Source organism: Vulpes vulpes, chromosome 10, assembly GCF_048418805.1.
Source record: "Vulpes vulpes isolate BD-2025 chromosome 10, VulVul3, whole genome shotgun sequence".
Lineage (NCBI taxonomy): Eukaryota > Metazoa > Chordata > Mammalia > Carnivora > Canidae > Vulpes > Vulpes vulpes.
The window spans coordinates 56,026,293-56,046,444 of NC_132789.1; the positions used below are offsets into that span (position 1 = coordinate 56,026,293).

Sequence of the window (20,152 nt, forward strand, 5' to 3'; positions counted from 1 at the left end):
GTTCCTTATCCTTACCATCTTCAATGAAAATATAAAATGGGGGGCACCTGGATGGCTCAGTAGTTGAGCATCAGCCTTGGCTCAGGTCATGATCCCAGAGTCCTGGGATTGATTTCCACATCAAGCTTCCCATGGGGAGGAGCCTGCTTTTCCTTCTGCCTATGTCTCTGCCTGTGTCTTTCATGAATCAATCAATAAAATCTTAAAAAAATAAAATGGGGAATCCCTGGATGGCTCAGCCGTTCAGTGCCTGCCTTTGGCCCAGGGCGTTATCCTGGAGTTCCAGGACCCAGTCCCACATCGGGCTCCATGTATTAAGCCTGCTTCTCCCTCTGCCTAGGTCTCTTGTGAATGAATGATGAATGAATGAATGAACGAATGAACAAATAAATTGTGCCTTGTAAAAAATACAATTTAATCTGCCAATGTCTCTTTGAACACAATAACAGTGAACACATTCCGGATGCTATCCAGATGGTATTGTTTCTGGTAAGTTTTCCATTGTCACCACAGGCAGAATCCACAAAATAAACCCCTAATTATTATTCATTTATTAATACAATGCTAACTTCCTGTATTGGGACAACTACTTTGTTCTTTACGTCTAGCAGAGCTTTACATTTCAAATACCATCTCATCCTCTTATATCTAGTTCACTGTCCCTAGTTTCAGCCTTTAGAAAAGTTTCAAAGTCTGATTCTGTTAATGAAGTATTAACAATCTCTTACAATTCTGTATATCCTTCATGAACTTGTTCACCATACCCCGTGGAAATCTTGCCCTTATCAATTTAAGAAGTTAATTAGTTGGGCGCCTGGGTGGCTCAGTGGTTGAGCATCTGCCATTGGCTCGGGTAGAGCCCCACATCCCTCTATGTTTCTGCCTCTCTGGTGTGTCTCTCATGAATATGTTTAAAGAAACAAAACTCAATAGTGAAAAATTTTTTTGTCATGTTAAATACTAGTTTTAAAATACAACCAGCAAAGTCAACTCCAAATGTAAAGTCCTTTTGCTTATTTCCTTTATACTGAAAAGCCGTAACCTCGTTTAGTTTTTGAGCAGGATCTGGGTCAATAACTTAAAAAAAAATTGCAACAAAAGTTTAGGTAAAGCCTATTGCAAAAAAAAAAAAAATTCTTTTAAAATTTTATTTACTCACAAGAGACACACAAAGAGAGAGAGAGAGTCAGAGACACAGGCAGAGGGAGAAGCAGGCTCCATGCAGGGAGCCCAATGTGGGACTTGATCCCAGGACAACAGGATCACACCCTGGGCCGAAGGCAGGCGCCAAACCCACTTAGCCATCCAGGCATCCCATAAAAAAATAAATAAATAGATAATTTAAACTAAAAAGGAATATAGAAAAATATCTATCCCCACAAATTCAAACTGTAACTACCATGATCAAAAGTCCCCTAAAGAAAAGAGAACCTCCTAAATAGGCATAAAAATTCAACACCTCTCCACACTAAAATACAAAAAAAAAAAACAAAAACAGAAATAGGTCTGCAATATACCTTTGTTCACTGTTCAAGTTATCAGGACCATATACAAAAATGCATGAAAATAATAATATAAACTTACGATTAACAATTCTGAGACTCAAAGTTTCATTTTTAAGCTCAACTGTGAGCAGCGTACACTACACTTTGGGAAGCCAATCCTTTCAAAATCCTGATTCTTCAACTGCAAAATACCAATGGCAATATTGGCTGAGGCAAGCATGTTATTAGCAAATAATAATAAAGGTCCATGGAGAGACTTTTAAAAGAATTCAACATCACTATAACACAAACTAAAACAATTATCATACTTCACTTACCAAACATGCAAAAATATTTTTAAAATAGTCTTTTTTTTTTTTTTTAAGATTCTATCTATTCATGAGAGACATAGAGAGAGAGAGGCAGAGACACAGGCAGAGGGAAAAGCAGGCTCCATGCAGGGAGCCTGATGTGCGACTGGATCCTGGGTCTCCAGGATCACACTCTGGGCTGAAGGCGGCGCTAAACTGCTGAGCCACCGGGGCTGCCCCTAAAATAGTCATTTTCATATATATTATTTCTGACTATGAATTGGTACCATATTTTCACAGGACAATTGGAATTTTATCAAAAGCCTTAAACCTATGAATATTCTTGGACTCAATTATCTGACTTTTGACAGTTCATTTTAGGAAAACAAGGATGTGGACTTATGAAAAGTGAAAAATTAGAAAAGTGCATGACAATATGGGCTAAATGAACTTCAGTACATCATTCCAACTGAGTAGAAACAGCAACACCTATTTAAAAATGACCATGTATTGCTTCTCAGCCTTTTGGCTAAGATCAAGTGTAACAATGACCATGTATTGTCAGTGAGAAATGTTCAAGATATTAAGTATACACACTACAGAGCTGACCCTTGAACAGCACAGGGGTGCAGGAGCACCAAATTCCCCACTGTGGAGTCAAAAATAAATCCACATGTAACCTGACTTTCCAGAAACTTGACTGAAAGCCTTACCAACAGTTGATTAACACATATTTTGTAAATTTATTTATGTACTACTCTCTCACAATAAAGTTATTAAAATAAACATATGGTAGTCATATTTTTTTAAACTCACAGAAGTGGACTCATGCAGTTCTAACTCGTACTGTTAAAGGGTCAACTGGACAAGTTATCTAAATTAATTTCTGTTAGACATCTCAGGATGGTAGTACTATTAAGTTTTTAAGTACCTTTTCCTCAATTTTTCTTTAACAACCATACTGCTTTCATATTTTTTTAATTTTGCAAAGATAGCTTAATGCTACCTTGGAATTTAAGGATTAGGATACACAGCTCGGCCTAAAATCAGGAAAGATTTCTATAACCCTGTAAACTGAAGTTGGAAAGGTTAAGTGCTCCCCTTCCACAAGAGTTCAAAACTAGTATCAAGAAAATGGGCACCTCCAGGCCAAATTTTTCATTGGACACCATTTCATAAATTTGGGGTCTCTCACTGGCAGTCTCAACAAATTCAGATACTTCTCTCTACAGCCTCAACCTTCATAATCAACTGTGCCATTGTTAAACGATTATTTGTCTGTTTCAGAGTGTCCTATCAGATTTAAAAAGGGTGATGGGAGGGAGGGCCTGGCTGGTTGGGTTGGTAGAACATGACTCTTGGTTTCAAGATTGTAGGATCAAGCCCCATATTCAGTGTAGTGATTACTAATTAAAATAAAATAAAATAAAATAAAATAAAATAAAATAAAATAAAATAAAATAAATAAATAAAATAAAATAAATAAAATAAATAAAATAAAATAAATAAAATAAAATAAAATAAAATATAAAATAAAATTAAAATAAAATAAAATAAATAAAATAAATAAAATAAATAAAAAAAAAATAAAATAAAATAAAATAAATAAAAATAAATAAAAATAAATAAAAAAAATAAAATAAAATAAAATAAAAATAAAATAAAATAAAATAAATAAAATAGGAAAGGAAAGGAAAGGAAAGGAACCCTCCCCCCCCCAACATTTTAGAATCCTATCATATTCTTAATTGGAGCAGCTTCTACATAGCAAAACTCCTCTTCAACAAACATCTATTTACCTTGGGGACATTAAGCCATTTGAAAACAAGGTTCCCCAATCTACAAGTATCAAGCAAGCATTAGAAACATGTAAAATAAAATAAATACAATAAATTAAAAAAATGTAAAATAACACTTTTCAAAAAAAAAAACACTTCACAGGAAAAGAATGAAGATCAACATTTCAGAATTACTTCAGTAGGGTCAACAAATCACTAGGAACTAAAACATCAAAAGCATATGCAATATATAAAAATAAGTTAAAAAATACAGTAAGTACTTATATTTCTAGTATAACTAAAAACCTATATGAATGAGAATTCGGAGCTAAATGTGTATAAACCCCTGGTCATAAACAGTATTCTTATACTTGAGATTCATGCTTTAAATTTTAGGGGTCTGTCTTAAATTAGATATTTCCTTTAAATGGCTTAGCAAATAACATTAAAAAAAAATGGAACCATGTCTATCTATCTAGGTGGAAGGTATACAGAAATTCATTATATTGTTATTTGTATGTTGGAATATTTTCTCTAAAAAGTTGAAGAAAAATTGTTCGCAAATATTATAATCACGGATCTACGGTGACCTGCAAAATTATGGTTTTTAAAATATTATTCTCTTTAGCTATCACTAAGAAATAATTATAGAATGTTCACATTATATCAGATATATGACTTGCCTAAAACCTCCAATAATTCAAAAAACATCTATTTCAGGATGGCATTTATTCCTGATTACTAGCTAACGTGGTATCAACATTTTCCCAGTCTGCCTATTTGAAATTACTGGCTCCTTAATCCTTTGTGGTTTGGGAAGAGTCATTAGAGTTCCAATTTTACACATAAAATGGTTATTTTTTACATTCTATTATTTCAGATTTACATAAAATGGGGCCACATCACAATGAAGTTTCCCACTAAACACCAAAACTCTTGCAAGAAAACCCACCACAAATTTCTAAATCACAAGCAAGCAATAAAAAGGAGTGCAAGTGGTCTAAAACACTGCTTCTCACTAATGTACCGATCACAGTTCTAGAATAAGGCATGAAATTTTGTATTTTATAGAGCTTCCAGATGATGATGATGATGATGATGAGGATGCTGCTGCTGGAGCACAGATCATATTCTGAATAGCAAGGGTCAACAATACTAATTTACAAAAAATTTTATTTCCTTATTATCTTGCATTGAGTTCCAACTAAATATGCTTTTTAAAGTCTATCGTGAAGACATGTGTTGGGAAAATCAGGGATTTCCTTAATTTACCAAGATAATGCTGTGCTTTACTGCTGTGTTATACCCCAGTGGGATCTGGGGAAGCACTCAACTGTCAAGTCAAATATATTAAAATATATTAGTATTTCTGCAGTTATACATAATCATACTCAATGTAACAGATTATCATCTCAAGTCAATTGAAGTCAGGCTTTTGTCACCAATAAGTATCAAGCCAGAGAAAAAAATATGTCATACATTTTTAAATTTCTGAATTGTAAACAAAAGATCTCTACCAGCATAGGAAAATATTTTTTTATAAGGAGATTTGACTTAAAGTTACAACACTCAGACCTAAACAGCTGGAACATAGGAGGATTATACCTAGATTTGAGTATTAACAGTAAAACGTATATATAGAGGAATCTCCTCTTTTGTTATCCTGAACTCAATCTTATCACCAATGAGAACATGCCAAGATTCTCTCAAAACAAAACATATCTCTAACAAAAGAGCTTCTCCAAGTCCAGAAAGGACTAAGCAAAAAACATGTAAGCAAAAATCAGTCATCCTTACACCCCACAGAAGTATTTTAAAGTCTTAACTGTTTTTATTCTTTAAAAGATTTTATTTATATTAGATACAGAGAGAGAAAGGTACAGAGACACAGGCAGAGGGATTAGCAGGCTCCATGCAGGGAGCCCTATGTGGGACTCCTGGGGTCATGCCCTGGGCCAAAGCTGCCGCTAAACCACTGAGCCACCCAGGCTGCCCTGCCTGTCTTCACTGTTTTTTGTGCGACAATGATTGCAGTATTTTTTTTTAAGTCCTTATCCTCCAAAAACACATACTGAAATATCTACAGATGAAATATATAAAGGATTTACTTCAAAATAACATGAAGCAAAGAGGGTAGATGTAGGTATAGTTGAAACAAGATTAGCCAAGGACGGTTAAAGCTGAACAAATTCATGGAGATTGATTATACTCCTCTCTCGTATGTTTGGGAATTTTTCAGAATAAAATGAAAACAAGCACCAAATATATGCATACACAGATGTAAAAATAAAGTAAGGGTACTTGCAAAATTTTGTCCTGCTGTTCAATTATGTATAAAAGGGAAAAATGAGAAGAACCTAAAGGCTCAAGAATTCTATTTAAGTGAAATATTGTACAAGTATGTTCACGTGAAGTAAAATTTTTTTCTACTTGAATATGCTTTTTGAAGCGTATATGCATTCTCACCAGAGAATAACTTATAAAGAAAAAAAGTTCTTTCAAATTTTGTCTACAGACCTGTCACAGGAAACCCAACAGCCTATGCCATCAAATGTCAACTTGATTCATTCCACCACAGCCAAAGTTATTTTAAAGCTATTTTTTTAACTTATCAAACTCCTTACTTACCCCCTACACCACATAGACTGTAGCCATTTACACCCAATCACAAGACTGGAAGCATATCTACATAATGAGTTTCAAGCTTTAAAAAATTTGAAATAATGTGTTAGTCTTCAAGGACAGTTCCCTTCCAACCCTAAAATGCTGTTTTACATCTTTCGATACTTCCCTATACCTTTACAAAGATGATAAAGTTCTATAATACTTGGTGTTCGCAAAATGTGCTAGTATCTAGTGGGGAAGAAGCTTGAAAGGCTAAGGAAGAGAAAACATCAGTGAGGCAACGACTTCTGAGTTAGCAATCAAAATGAAGTGAAGAACCTCATCTTAGGTGGAAAAAAAATTCCAAGGAAAGGCTCTGAGAGACGGACTGACTAGTGTTCAGGACCCAGTAAGGGCATAATGTGGCTAGAGCAGAGTATACTCTAAATATACTATTAGTGAGGAGGAGCCAAAACATCAGGTAGGCTATTTGGTTAGATCACCGTGAATATTTAATCTTAACGTTGAAAATAGGGAGAATTCAGTTTTAAGCAGGAACCTCTCAAAGCAATACAATTTTCAAAAGATCACAATCGAGTAAAACAATCTAGCTACTACACGGTGGTGAAGAATAGCAAAAGAAACCTAAATCTATTCCAATAATGCACAAGAGTCCATTTCAGCTTGAAACTGGAGCAAGCTATGGTAGTGTGGTCAATTCTATTTTAAAGGAAGAGCTGACGCACTCCACAAAACCAAAGGTGAGGTCTAAGAAAAAAAGACAAGGATGGCTCACCAATGTCTGACCTAAATGACATAAAAACTGGAGTTTCATTTATTAACTGAAACAGGTAGCACTGGTTTTGAGAGATCAGTTTTTGACTTTTAAGTTGATGTAGTTAACATCCCAGAGAGTAGTCAGCTAGGTAACTAGAGGGATTGGCATGATATTCAAAATAAATCCACACTGGTGATGCAAGTGTAGGAATCATTAGCTTATCAATGGCATAAAAAAATGAGTGAACGAAAGGACCCAGGGAGTGAGGAAAAAAAGAGAAGTAGAAGGAATGAACACAGAAGCATTCCAACAGAATGGAAGAAAAGCCAGGAACAGAACAAAAACTTAGAAGCTTTATAAAAAATGTTTCAAAGAGAAAAGTGGCTCGATCGGTTAAATCATACCAACCAAACAAGTGTGAGATAAGGATCAGAAAGACTGCTAGATCTGACAATACATCACTCTGGGACTTTTTTTTTAAACCATAAATACTATTATTTATTTCTTTTTTTTTTTTTCTTAAACTAAAACTCACTTTTAAAATGTTTACTTCCTTCAGAAAAAAAATAAATAAATAAAATAAAATAAAATGTTTACTTCCCTAGAATATGTTCACATCCAAAGATTTTATAAAATTATACCACAAAGCTACATCTACTTAATTCATTACCTTGGACTCTATCAATGTCATTTAAAGTGATAGAATTAAAATATATAATGATGATATTTAGCTGGAAATTCTTTAAAAAATAGAAGCCCAAAGCAATTTCTTTTGGGGGGGAGATATGATGGGGGTAACTAACACAATTAAGGATTTGTTTTTCAGAAATACTTCATTATGTCAAGTAAGGAAACCTAGTGTAATCAAGTTAAAATCCGTAGGTTCAACTACCTGGGTTGAATCCCCATGTTACCATTTATTAGATATGTCAAACTTTGGGCAAGTCTTTACTGTTTCAATAGTCTCATCACAAAAGATAATTACACAAAGGTTATGATGAGTAAGAAAGTTACAAGAACTTTAACACTGACACACAGTCGGTAACATGTCCAAATTATTACTTCCAAAAGAAAAAATTCTGGAATTCAAAAATGAATCTGAATTCCCTTCATTTTTCCTTTCAAATAGGGGAGTGATCATATCACGTCTGACTCGATGGGGTTGTTAGATAAGTAATCAGGAGATTCCTAGAGTCCAAACAACAAACTACTGTCCTCTTCAAACTACTTACATCTGCTCATTAATACGAAGAAAACTCTTGAAAAACATGGGCAAGAATCCCCAGGCCTAAAATTACTTTTTTTCTAGAGTAAAAGATAGTGCCCTACTATGATAGGTCTTCTAATTTATTGTCCTCCTTGAACTTTGTCCTCATTACTAACATTCCCCAGACAATAGCCAGAAGGAAATTCCAAAGTAGGATCTCAGCATTCTCCAAGGTCCTTCAAAAGATTCCTTTTGTTCCAAGATAACCTAGATATTAAAATAAGGACTCTGTAAGGACCTGGATACCATGCCTGGTACCTGCTTATCTTCCCAATTTTATCTTATTCCATGCATTCCTATTGATTTTCTCCAGCAATAGTTCTTGCCAAGGATTCCCCCTCATTATCTGTGCTTTCAGGTAAAATAATCCACTTCCAGATCTTAATTTCAACATCAATTAAAGGTCTCTTCACTGGCAGCAGCATCCCACCCCAAACTCTAAACTTTGTTCCCCTTATCATCTCTCTTCCTTCTAAAGTGCTGTCACTCTATTTCTCCCCTTAATGATTTATAATACCCAAGAGGACAAGGGACAATATGTTTTGTTCATCTCTGTATGTCCCAGCCTAACGGTGATTTTCAGAGAAAGAAAAACGTCTAACGCATAAACGTCTCTACTGTCAATGTTCCACAAGCACCTCAAAAACCAATGTTTAAATTGCCTTCTCCTCTTAACCCTAATCTGCTCCCTTTGTTTACCCATCTATCCTAGGAGTTATGCCAAATCCCTTGCTCCTCACAGCAGCCATCAAATCCTCCTAAATTTACCAGCTCCTCTCTAATCCCAATACCAGTGCTTTAAACTGGGCCAGTTAATTATTTTTATGTATATTTTAACTACCTTCCTCATTACCTACTTCCAATCTCATTCTTCTCTAAGTCATTTCCACACGATCAGAATGACATTTATAAAATGAAAATCTGATCTCCCTGCATTAGAACCTTTCAATAGCTCACCAATGGTTTCTCGATACAAAACCATGGCATTAAAATTGTTATCACCTAGGGTGCAGCTGGGTGGCTAAGCAGCTGAGCATCTGTCATTGACTCAGGGCATGATCCCGGGGTCCTGGGATAGTCCCACATCGGGTTCCCTGCAGGAAGCCTGCTTCTCCCACTGCCTGTTTGCCTCACTGTCGTGAATAAATAAAATCTTAAGAAAAAATTTTTTAGAATCTGGCCTTAATTCTAAGGTCCAGTTCCTTTTCCCTTAGAAGCATTTTCTTAGAAGACCTTTTACATGCTTCTCCAGGTTCTATGTTTACCTGTAATCACAGTGACATCTCACTCATCTGCCTCCCTCGCAAGGTTTTAAGTCCCTGAAGAACTACCATACCTTTTTTATCTCCCCAAACCAGAATACGACCCACAATAATTTGTAGAATTAAAGGACCTCTAGTGAACAGTACCCACACAATGACAGAGTAACAAATAAAAATGGCTTTCATATAACAGAGGGCATCATCAATATTTGGACCTAAAGAAAAATTTCCACTCCTCTTCCATATAACCCCAGACATTTAATTTTCTCCCATTCTGTTTCCCTTTGAGGATGTCTTTAGTGTTCACTTTAACTGGACTTTATTCTTTTAGTACAAATAAGGAAGCAGTATATGATTTACCCTATTATCAGACAGTATTGCACATGCCTTTAAAAATCATTTTACTTTCCCCCTCAGCTCAAAATCTACTACAGCAACTCCAAATTGAGTTATCACGATATTCTATGGTTGTCAGTAAAATACTACAGATTGAGGTGCACCTGAGTGGCACAGTTGGTTGGGCACGGTTTGGTTTCAGCTCACGGCACGGGACAGAGCTCTGCACTCAGTGCAGAGTCTGCTTAGGACTCTCCCTCTGCCTCATCCCCTCTAAAATGCATGAATAAATCTTTAAGTAAAATACTACAGGTTGTCAAAAGCTAATTCTTTAGGTTAACTCATTCCATCCTATTACTCCTGGGAACACGTATTACCCAACATTTAACTAGGCCACAAGTCATCACTCAGAGATCAACCCTACATCTTTCATCATTTGGGTACATGTTAAAGAGATTTCATGCTTTTTGGGATTAAAAAGCCTACCTATCCTTTGAAAAACAAAAACCTCCCAGGGAGACAGCATTTTAGTATTGTTTGTTGCGGTTTGATTCATGTTAAATTTTAGTAATAGTCCAAATAAAATACAATCAAAAACTGCCACAAACACAAGGAAGATAAATTCAAACAGGAAGTGTTTAATTTGGAATAATCTAAAAAAAAAATCTAATAGGTCCTTGTCTCTTGCTAATTGCAAGTCAATTTCATTCTGAAGTTTACATAAACTTCAGCTGCTTTTTCCAGTTATCAAAAATTCTCAGTCAGCCCAAGTTAATTACAACCTCGTAATTCCATTAGTTTACAAAAAAAATGAGCTGGCATCACTTGGGAAACATCTGGAGATACACAAAAATCTTAACCCAAACATTTCCAGAAGCTATCCCCTACACTGTATCAACTAGACTTAAGTGGGTGTATTTCCTAGTGCTTGCAATGAAACCAAGTGGACCTCACACCTCTTACCATCACCCAGGAAGGGTGTGCATCTGTTCCGAAGGCCCCCCTGGCTCCAGGTCATCCTGGCTGCTGCTGTTCCAGGCTGGGCATCCGTGTTGCTGCAGCTTGTGGTTTGTGAGGGGGAGTAGTGTACAGGAAAAGCAGGATGGGATTTCAAGGGAAACAGGAGGAAAATGGCTTTCTGGGAAAATGCCATCACCATCATAGGTGTTAAGTAGTACCACACACATTTTATTGCAGCACAGCTTAAAAATTTAACAAATGAAAGATTAAAAATAAAAAAAACAAAAATAAAAAATTAAAAATACAGACGTCCAGAGATGCTCTAATAAAACAGTTAAGTTAAAGATCAGGAAAAATAAGGTCACAGACTTAACAGCCAGTAAAATTCTTTCGAGCGTGGGGAAGGGGATGAGGGCAAGGGTGGGGTTGGGAGAGAAAAGGTTTATGTGATCAATCCACTTAAAAATGCTAATGCCTTCACTTTCTCTCCCAAGATGCAAAACTCCAAAGTCAATCAGGAGGCCGGGAGAAATTCTTATGAACATTCAGAAAAACTCGATTTTAATCCGGTTAAAAATTATCAGTGTCATTATCATCATCATCATCACCATCATAAGTATAATAATAATAAATAATAATAGTAACTAGTAACAACAATAAAAAGGAAATCAGCGGAAAGTCAGGAAAAATGTAAAAAAAAAATTGGAATAACTTACTGTAGCTGAAGATCAAAAAAATCTCACTGTAAAAAAACAAAAATAAAAATAGCCCAGATTAGAAAAACGGGAGGTGCAAAAATGTCAAGTCAGTAAAGTTAATTTCTTTTCTTTTTCCAAAAGCAGTTTCCACAAAAACCGCAAGGGTAAAGTTCTCAGTAGCAGACAAGCAAAGCCCTTTCCACATCATCAATCAATCTTAAAAATACACGAGGAAGTAGAGAGGTCAGTTTATGAGAGGCTAAAAGGCTCCTCCTCCTCTAACCCAACTGCTGCAGAAAAAATAGAAATAGAAATTTTAAAAATTACATCTTAAATCCAAGTCTCGTTTTTGGAAACAATTAAAAAAAAAACACCTGTAAATTTGCCGTAGTGCACACCAAGTTGCATCATTATGTTTAAAATGTCTTTATAAAATCAGTTTTGGAATGGGAATGTGTGTGTTCTGGAAGGGTGGGGAAGGGAGGTTAAAAATCAAAGCTGAGCTCCAGTGAGTAGGGATGGGGTTCGCCTTGCTGCCCTGTGAAAGGAGAAGGGACAGATTGAGTCAGAGTTCCTCAGAAATGTTGTGCCCTAAACCCCCAAGACAGAAACATCTGTCCATTGCATCTAACACATTCTGGTAAAGCATAACATTACACTGGGATGGGAGAGCCTCTATAGAATCATCACTTCTACCAGTGACTGTCTTCACAATTCTTCAATTATCAGTGGCAAAAATTTACTAATGCGTATGTTCCCACAAGGGTCTTAAAAACAAAAATCTGCAAACATGTATCTTGATCATCAGCAGTTTGGACGAAGAAATTATAGAAAAACCAGGCCAACAGAGATGAAGAAGTGAACAAATGTCAAATATCAAGATTATGAAGGAGAATGTTCCATCATGAAGATACATACTAGAGAGAGGACATCTATTCTCAAAACCTGTAAGTGCTCAAACTACAAGACTCGATGGGTTCTGCAGTAAAGGGGGAAGAAGTTTAAGGAGCTCATCATTCCACTCACCGACAGAATGAAAAACCACAAAGGAGAAAAGATTACTAGTTACTGAATATTTAATGTCAAAATAAGTGAAAATTACGGTCCTTAAGGAATTTGATTCTGTGGTCCCACTTTGTAAGTTAGCATACTTAACTGATTTCAAGATAGGAATTCTAAGAATTTGATAAACAAAACCACTAAAAAATAACAACATGCATGACAGATCAGCTTTCACCAGCTAAAAGATTTGTAATCAGATTGTAGGTCTTTTGAGGAAAAAAAGGAAATCACTGCCCTCACATTTCAACATTCAGCCAAAATGTTTTACTCTCCTTTACAAATGTCAGTAAACTAGGGGCACCTGGCCAGCTCAGTTGGGAGAGTACATGACTCTTGATCTCAGGGTCAGGAGTTCAAGCCAGTTGGGTGTAGAGCTTACTTCAAAAAGCAGGAGGAAAACAAGTCAGGGGTGCCTGGGTGGCTCAAACGGTAAAGCATCTGACTCGATATCTGCTCAGATCATAGACTTGAGAGTTTGAGCTCTGCCTTAGCCATGGAGCCTGCTTAAGATTCTCCATCTGCCTCTCCCCCTCTTAAAAAAAAAAAAAAAAGCACATGAGAACTGAGAACTTAATAAAAAGTGCTCCTGGGATCCCTGGGTGGCACAGCAGTTTGGCACCTGCCTTTGGCCCAGGGCGCGATCCTGGAGACCCGGGATCGAGCCCCACGTCGGGCTCCCAGTGCATGGAGCCTGCTTCTCCCTCTGCCTGTGTCTCTGCCTCTCTCTCTCTCTGTGTGACTATCATAAATAATTTTAAAAAATTAAAAAAAAAAGTGCTCCTTAAAAAAAAAAAAGTGCTCCTTGAGTCAACTATGTGTGAATGAATACAGCAATAGAATAGGTACTAAACCTCTAAAATCTCACGGTAAATTTTTTCCAAGTAGCAGATCAGTTTAGGTATGACCTGTAAGTTACTTTTATATTTGGACTGATGGTGTTAAACTGTACAAACTACAGGGGCACCTGCCTAACTCGGTGGAGCATACAACTCTTAATCTAAGGTTTTGTGGGTTCAAACCCCACATTAGGTGTAGGGATTACTTAAAATCTTAAAAAAAAAATGTACGAACTATATATATATTTAAAAAAAAAAAAAAAAAAAGATAGAAAACATACACTCATTTCAATGTTCTATGCCAGTGTTTCTGATGTCCAGTTATGGTTAAACTTTCAATTTTCTTAACCAACAGCTTAAACCTGGATATTTGTCAATTTCTAGGCTATGTTAAGTACCTTTGTAGCTCATCTACAAATAAATCCTTTGCACACTTGTCAGAACACAATGAATATTAAAAGCATTTACATTTCTCAAAGTCATAAAGCCAAAACATTATGTTAAACTGATGAGCTATCAACTCATAAAAAAGACCGAACAACTTTTAGTGCCTAATTATAATTCTTTGCAATTAACAGTATACCCAGATTATAATTTGTCTAACCTCTTTAGAGGTTTGGATCCCTTCTTCTACAGGGTTATTCTTTTTTTTTTCTACAGGGTTATTCTCAAAGGGAGTGTTGCCAACTGGTACCAAGTGGCATTTATTAGAAATGCAAATTTCCAAGGCCTGCACCAGACTTAATTAGAAAGGCTGGTTTTCTGGTGGAGCCCAGCAATCTCTTTGTAACTATTCCCCTTACCAATTCTAATGTCGGTTCACATTTAAGAACCACTATGAGAGTTTAAACGGGGAACCTCTATCTCGTAGTTAACAGTAGTATAAAATAAATCCAAGATCATGACCTATCATGGTAAATGCACCGAGAATTTAAAAACCCTATTGTAGTCCCTCTTCCCCTTACCCCCAAATTTCTAATTATCTAACACGTGTCCTTATACTACACCTATCAGTCCTCAGTCCTTGCTCTCACCAATTCTCTAATATGTATAAAACCATGGTCTTTTCTGACCCAATGAGAATGAATATACGTATGAATATACCTATTAAATATACATATGAATATACATATTAAATATGAGCAAATAATGCCCTTCAAAGACAATTATAAAGTTACTTCAAGATTAAATGTGTTAACATATTTGTTATGTAACTATAAAAACTGCTTTTAATAAAACTTTCCATATACTTTTCAGCCTTCTGATAATACTGGAGTAGAAAACAGAAATTAAAATAGGTTAAGATGTCTAGGCCCCCTTATAAAACTGTTATCGATAACACTTATTTGCCTGACACAACTAATAACGGGGGTGAGGGAAATGGGGATACAGTTCTCAACTCTTCAGCAAGATTCTTTCTTTTTTTTTTTTTTTTTAGCAAGATTCTTTCAACTGCTACTCTCCAGGTAACATCTGGGATAATGATGACTTAACTATAATTTTTAATATTAGGGTATTTTGGATTTATTCCTTGCTTGTTCTTATAGCAATTCCACCTTAAAGTTGCATGCTAAATGAAACCCACTAAAACCCTAACCACAAATAGAAGAAATGTTTAATTTCTCTACAGAAGGAATGGCAACCACCACCAAGCATTCATTCCAGTATAACGAGCATGGGAAACACAAAAGGTCACAGATTACAACTTAGTCATCCTAAAATCCATCCTCTTCAGCCAGATGAAAATGCTACTAAAGCCTACCTACCTAAAAACATCTCTAAAATTGTTTAATTCTGCGGTCAAATCTTTCCAATGGATATTAACCCAAAGGAATGGCTTCCTTGGTACATGGTGATCTCAAGAAACCCATGATTTCTAACAAGTCAAGGCAAGAGAAGTTCCCTTCATTACAATTTTTGTCAATTGTTGTAATTCCTTACGTTTCTCATTTACCAACATTATTAGGTTTCTGACCTAATCACTGCCCTTACCTCATTCCTAGCAGCTTTGCAATGATAAACTTTGGTGCTAAGCTCACGTAATGTGTTTACATTCTTTTCTAAAAAGCAATGCTTTTAATCCCTATTATAGAATCTACATGGTGAGGGAATTGACAGGTGCCTCAACTATTCCGAATATAAGACCTTTTACCTTCTATCAGTTTCCCAAGGGATGAATTTATCCTGCAGTATCGGTTTAAACTTTGCTTAACGTTTTCTGTGAGAACACATTAAAATTAAATCTCCATCTTCCACCAAATATTAAAAAAAAAGGCGATTTCTTAAGTGAATGGGATATTACTTTGAATATGTAATTCATGTAAACTCAGCCAACGTTTTTAATAAGTTTCAGGGCTTCGCCAACAGGTACAAGACTTTAATAATAAAAAATAAAAAAAAATACGTAGCCCAGAAAAGGTAGACCTACGTACTTTTTATATATTTTGGAGAAAAAAAAAATCCATGGCAGAATATCCCGAAAATCGAATTTTAAGGTCAAATCCGAATGCCAAATTAATAACTGTCAATTCTCATAATTAAATATTTTTCCCAAAGGGCAATTTGGAAAAATTTCCAGTTCCCGCTAGTGACTACGGTTTAATTCGGTTCTCGACAAGACTCAAATTCGGTACCGTCGGTACCTCCTATTCCAACAGCTATCGGTAAAAAAAAAAGAAAGAAAGAAAGAAAAAAAATCGCTCGGCGAACGACCCAGTGGTCAAACTGCCCTAGCAGCCCCGCTACCCATAGGATATGTGAGGAGCCTGGCAACCGACACCCTGGGGCCAATCGGTTTCTGTCTGAGGAAAATCCGAGTACCTACCTCAAAGGAAAGCTCCACTAACTTATATTATCTCAAGAGATTTGTAACCTGCAGATAAAAAGCCAGCTTTAATTATCACGGTTAATATGTAAATGAGATCGCAATTATTAAAAGAAAGCAAGCGAAGCAGAAGAGCGTGGGAAAGGGCCGCCGCGAGGCCCGCCGCCGCTCGGAGAGGCGCCCAGGAGGAAGTCCTCGGGAGACGTCAGGCCTATTGTTGTAACGCTCCCCGCTCACGCCCCACGGGGCGCCCCGGAACCCCGGCGCTCGCGGGGCCGTCTCCCCGGGGGGGGGGCCCTTACCCTCCCCCCCCGCCCAATTTTTAAATTTCTCAGGCGGCGTCAGCGCTACGGGAACTTCGACTGTACTCGCGAGCGTCTCGATCTTCCCTTTCTCATCTCGGAGGCCTCGTGGTCGGAGAAAATGAAAGGAAAGCAGCCGTTAACATACCAAAAAAAAAAAAAAAAAAAGCGAAAAACGAGAAATACGTTTCCTGAGGCGATCGCGGGCCCTGAGGACAGCGGGGGGGAACCTGCGCCAGAGCCGAGGCCCCCGAGACGCTCGCCCTCAGGAAACCCAAACCCGGCGCAAGCAGAATAAATGGAGGCCTGCTCGCCCCGAGGGCAGTTCCCCTCGTCTCCGCTCCCACACCCCCTCGCGCTCGCCGAGGAGCCCACGCCTGCCCTGCTTCTGCCCCCTCCACTTACCAGGAGGGGGGAGGGAGAAGGGATTCGATTCTGAATCTCCCACTCCCGGGTTCTACGTGGAGAAGCCAAGTGCTGCTCGAGGGCGACGACGCGGCCGCGACCGCTCTGCCTTCGTCTCTTCACAAAATGGCCCCCGAGTCTCCTCGGCCGCCGAGGCGAAGGCCTAGCCCCGCCCCCCGCTCCCTAGAGCCCTGCTATTGGCTGCGACTTTTCTCGCTCCCGCTGCTGACTCGACAGCGCTACCGCTCTTCACGGCTCTGCCCAATCACCACGCGGAGTGGGCTAGACTACGCAGGAGAATTTCCACATGCGTGAGAGGGGCTGGCTTGTGAATGGCTACGTTTCCTGTCACTTATCACCCGAGACCTGCTCATTGGCCACTGTCCCTGACGGAGCGGGGGTGGAAACGCGCCTTTGTATCGCGCACCGCTTCACATCCGGGTCTCCGGGAGGCCTGATTGGCGGCCGTAGCGTCCTATCGCGGCTCCCGAACGCGCCCGGTGGAAGGCCCGCCCCTATCTCGGAATTCCCGCGGCGCGGGGGCGGGGATGGCCGCCCGGGTTCCCGTTAGGTAGCGGCCTGGAAGGGCGGATACAGCCCGGGCCGCGGGAAGGCGGGCGCGCCCGCAGAGTCTTGCCCCAGCGAGGGTGAAGGAGGGCCTTTCCTTTGGAAGGAGAGGGAGCCGCGAAGGCCGGGCCGCCGCTTCCCTGCCCCCGCATCCCTCTCGGGTGTAGACGGCTTGCGCGGCCAGCCCGCCAAGCCCGTCGCCCCCGCCGTCCCGGGAGGCCGCGGAAGCACGCGGCGGGCCCCGCGGCCGCACCGCCCTGTGTGCCCCCCCCCCCCCGCCCCGCCGGCTCTGCGGCGGCCGCTAGGTGCAAGCGCGCCCGCCTCCGCCTCCGCAGGCACCCGGACGTCGGGGCTGCACGTGTGCGTTGCAGGGGCGAACGTGGAGGTGGACGCGGGAGGAGCCACCGCACAGCCCTCCGTCCCCCGTGAAACGGCAGGACCCGGTGGTAGCTGGCCTGACGCCCGTCCTCGGGGCCTGGAGCTGCGCTCTGCAACCACACGCGGCCCCGGGCGGCTGGGCTGGGCGCCGGGCCGGGCCTGACCCAGGAGGGTCAAGGACTAAAGCTGAGCTGGGGCGGGATCCGCTGTGGGCCCCGGGCGTGACCCCGAGGGCGGGCTCCCTGCGTGGAGCCTGCTTCCCCCTCTGCCTGGGTCTCTGCCTCCGTCTCTCTCTGTTTCTCATGAATAAATAAATGAAATCTTTTTTTTAAAATGGACAAAGGGGAAGGCCTGGGTGGCTCAGCAGTTGAGCATCTTCCCTAGGCCCAGGGTGTGACCCTGGAGACCCCAGATGGAGCCCCACATCCAGCTCCCTGCATGGAAGACCCTGCTTCTCCCTCTGCCTGTGTCTCTGCCTCTCTCTCTGTGTGTCTCTCTCATGAATAAATAAATAAAATCTGAAAAAAAAAAAACGTTGGGAGCCCAGCACCGACTAGGCTTTCAGGCCTTGGCTGACAGCATATACAGCCTTTCTGGTGAAGCAGAGTCTACAGGCCGGGACTCTGGGGCGGGGGACCCCGTCCTGTACCTGGACACTTGTTTCAACAGATCTCTGGGGAGCTCGACCTTTTACCTTTTTCAGTGGTATGCTTTTTTTATACTGCTTGAATTTTTTTTTTTCCCGTATGAATGTATTGCTTTGAAGCTAACCTGTAAAGCAAAAACAAAAGCATGTAAAAAAAGAAAAAAAAAAAGATATATACCAAAATAGAAATAGCGGTTCCCTCTTTGTGAAATGATCACAGGTGCTTTGAGGGATTTTATTTTTATTTTTTATTTTTTGTTGTTTTCTTGTGATTCTCTGTATTTTCCAAATTGTCACCTTTGAACAAGTCCTCAGAGGCAAAACATCCTCCCAGAGCTTAGAGCTTAATGCCTCAGCTCAATAGCCACACTACATTGGAAACTCACAGCTCTGTGGTTAATTTTACACTCACCTCTCCTCCTGGGTGGTAAGGCTTTAAAAAAATAAAATTATTATTGAAGTGTAGTTAACAGCGTTATATTAGTTTCAAATGCACAACCTAGTGATTCAATAGCTCAGTACATTAGACTATGCTCGCCACCCACAATAAGTGTAGTTACTGTACAACGTTATTATAATTATAGGCTGTATTCACTGTTATGCTTTTCAAATCTGTACCTTATTTCTTTTATAACTGGAAGTTTGTACCTCTTAATCCCTTTCACCATTTCCCCTATTCGTCCCACACCTCCCTCTCCAGCAACCACTGGTTCTCTGTCTTTATGTGTCTGTTTATTGTTTTATTTTTTAGATTCCACATATAAGTGAAATCATATGGTATTTGCCTTCTCTGATATATTTCACTTAGCATTATACTGTCTAGGCCCATCAGTGTTCTCATAAATGGCAAGATCTCATCATTTTTAATGGTTTAGAAATATTTCATTGTGTGTATATATACATACATATCATCTTTATTTATTAACGCTTAGGTTGCTTCCATTTCTTAGCCATTATAAATAATGCTGCAATAAACATAGGTGTGCATACATCTTTTCCAGTTACCGTTCTCCTTTTCTCTGCTTAAATACCTAGTCATTCAATCACTGGATCACACTGTTTTTCTATTTTTAATTTTTTAAGCTTCACACATACTGTTTTCAACAGTGATTGCCCAAAAAATTTACATTCCCCGCACCCCCAACTTACATTCCTCCCCCATCAGTGCACAAGGTTTCCTTTCACTTCACATTCCTACCAGTATTTCCTGTTTTCTTGTATTTTTTCATTTTAGCCATTCTGACAGAAGTCAGGTGATACTCATTGTGATTTTGATTTGCATGTCCCTGATGATTAGTGATGTTGGGCATCTTTTCATGTCTGTTGGCCATCTGTATGTCTTCGGAAAAATGTCTATTTAGGCCCTCTGCCCATTTCTGATTGGATTATTTGGTTTTTTGGTGTTGAGCAATATTAAGTGTGTTCTTTTTTAAAGATTTGTGTTTGTTTATTTGACGGAGAGAGCGAGAGGAAAAAGAGCCCAAGTAGGCGGAGAGGCAGGCAGAGGAGAGGGAGGAACAGAATCCCTGCTGGGCCAGCTCCATGCACGGATCCTGGGTTCACACCCAGCCGGAAGGTAGCCACTTAACCAACTGAGCCGCCCAGGCGCCCAGGTTGCTGTGTCCTTTTGTTTATGGTTTCCTTTGCTGTGCAA

At 39.3% G+C, this 20,152-nt stretch overlaps 1 protein-coding gene across 50 annotated transcripts in view; it reads right to left on the minus strand.

The window, feature by feature from the left end:
- Positions 1-17,145, minus strand: part of HNRNPC (heterogeneous nuclear ribonucleoprotein C) — a 68,576-nt gene extending 51,431 nt beyond the window's left edge. For 4 of the 50 annotated variants that reach the window (XM_072724374.1, XM_025992113.2, XM_072724353.1 and 1 more), the window contains exons 1-3: positions 16,908-17,042; positions 16,201-16,248; positions 11,497-11,522 (exon numbers count right to left, since the gene is read on the minus strand). The gene's annotated coding sequence lies outside the window, so the exon portion shown is untranslated. Of the gene's footprint in view, positions 1-10,776; positions 12,017-16,200; positions 16,249-16,907 lie in introns of all 50 variants that reach the window. The other 46 variants (XM_072724368.1, XM_072724356.1, XM_072724343.1 and 43 more) reach the window with 34 other exon arrangements.
- Positions 17,146-20,152: the final 3,007 nt, after the last annotated feature.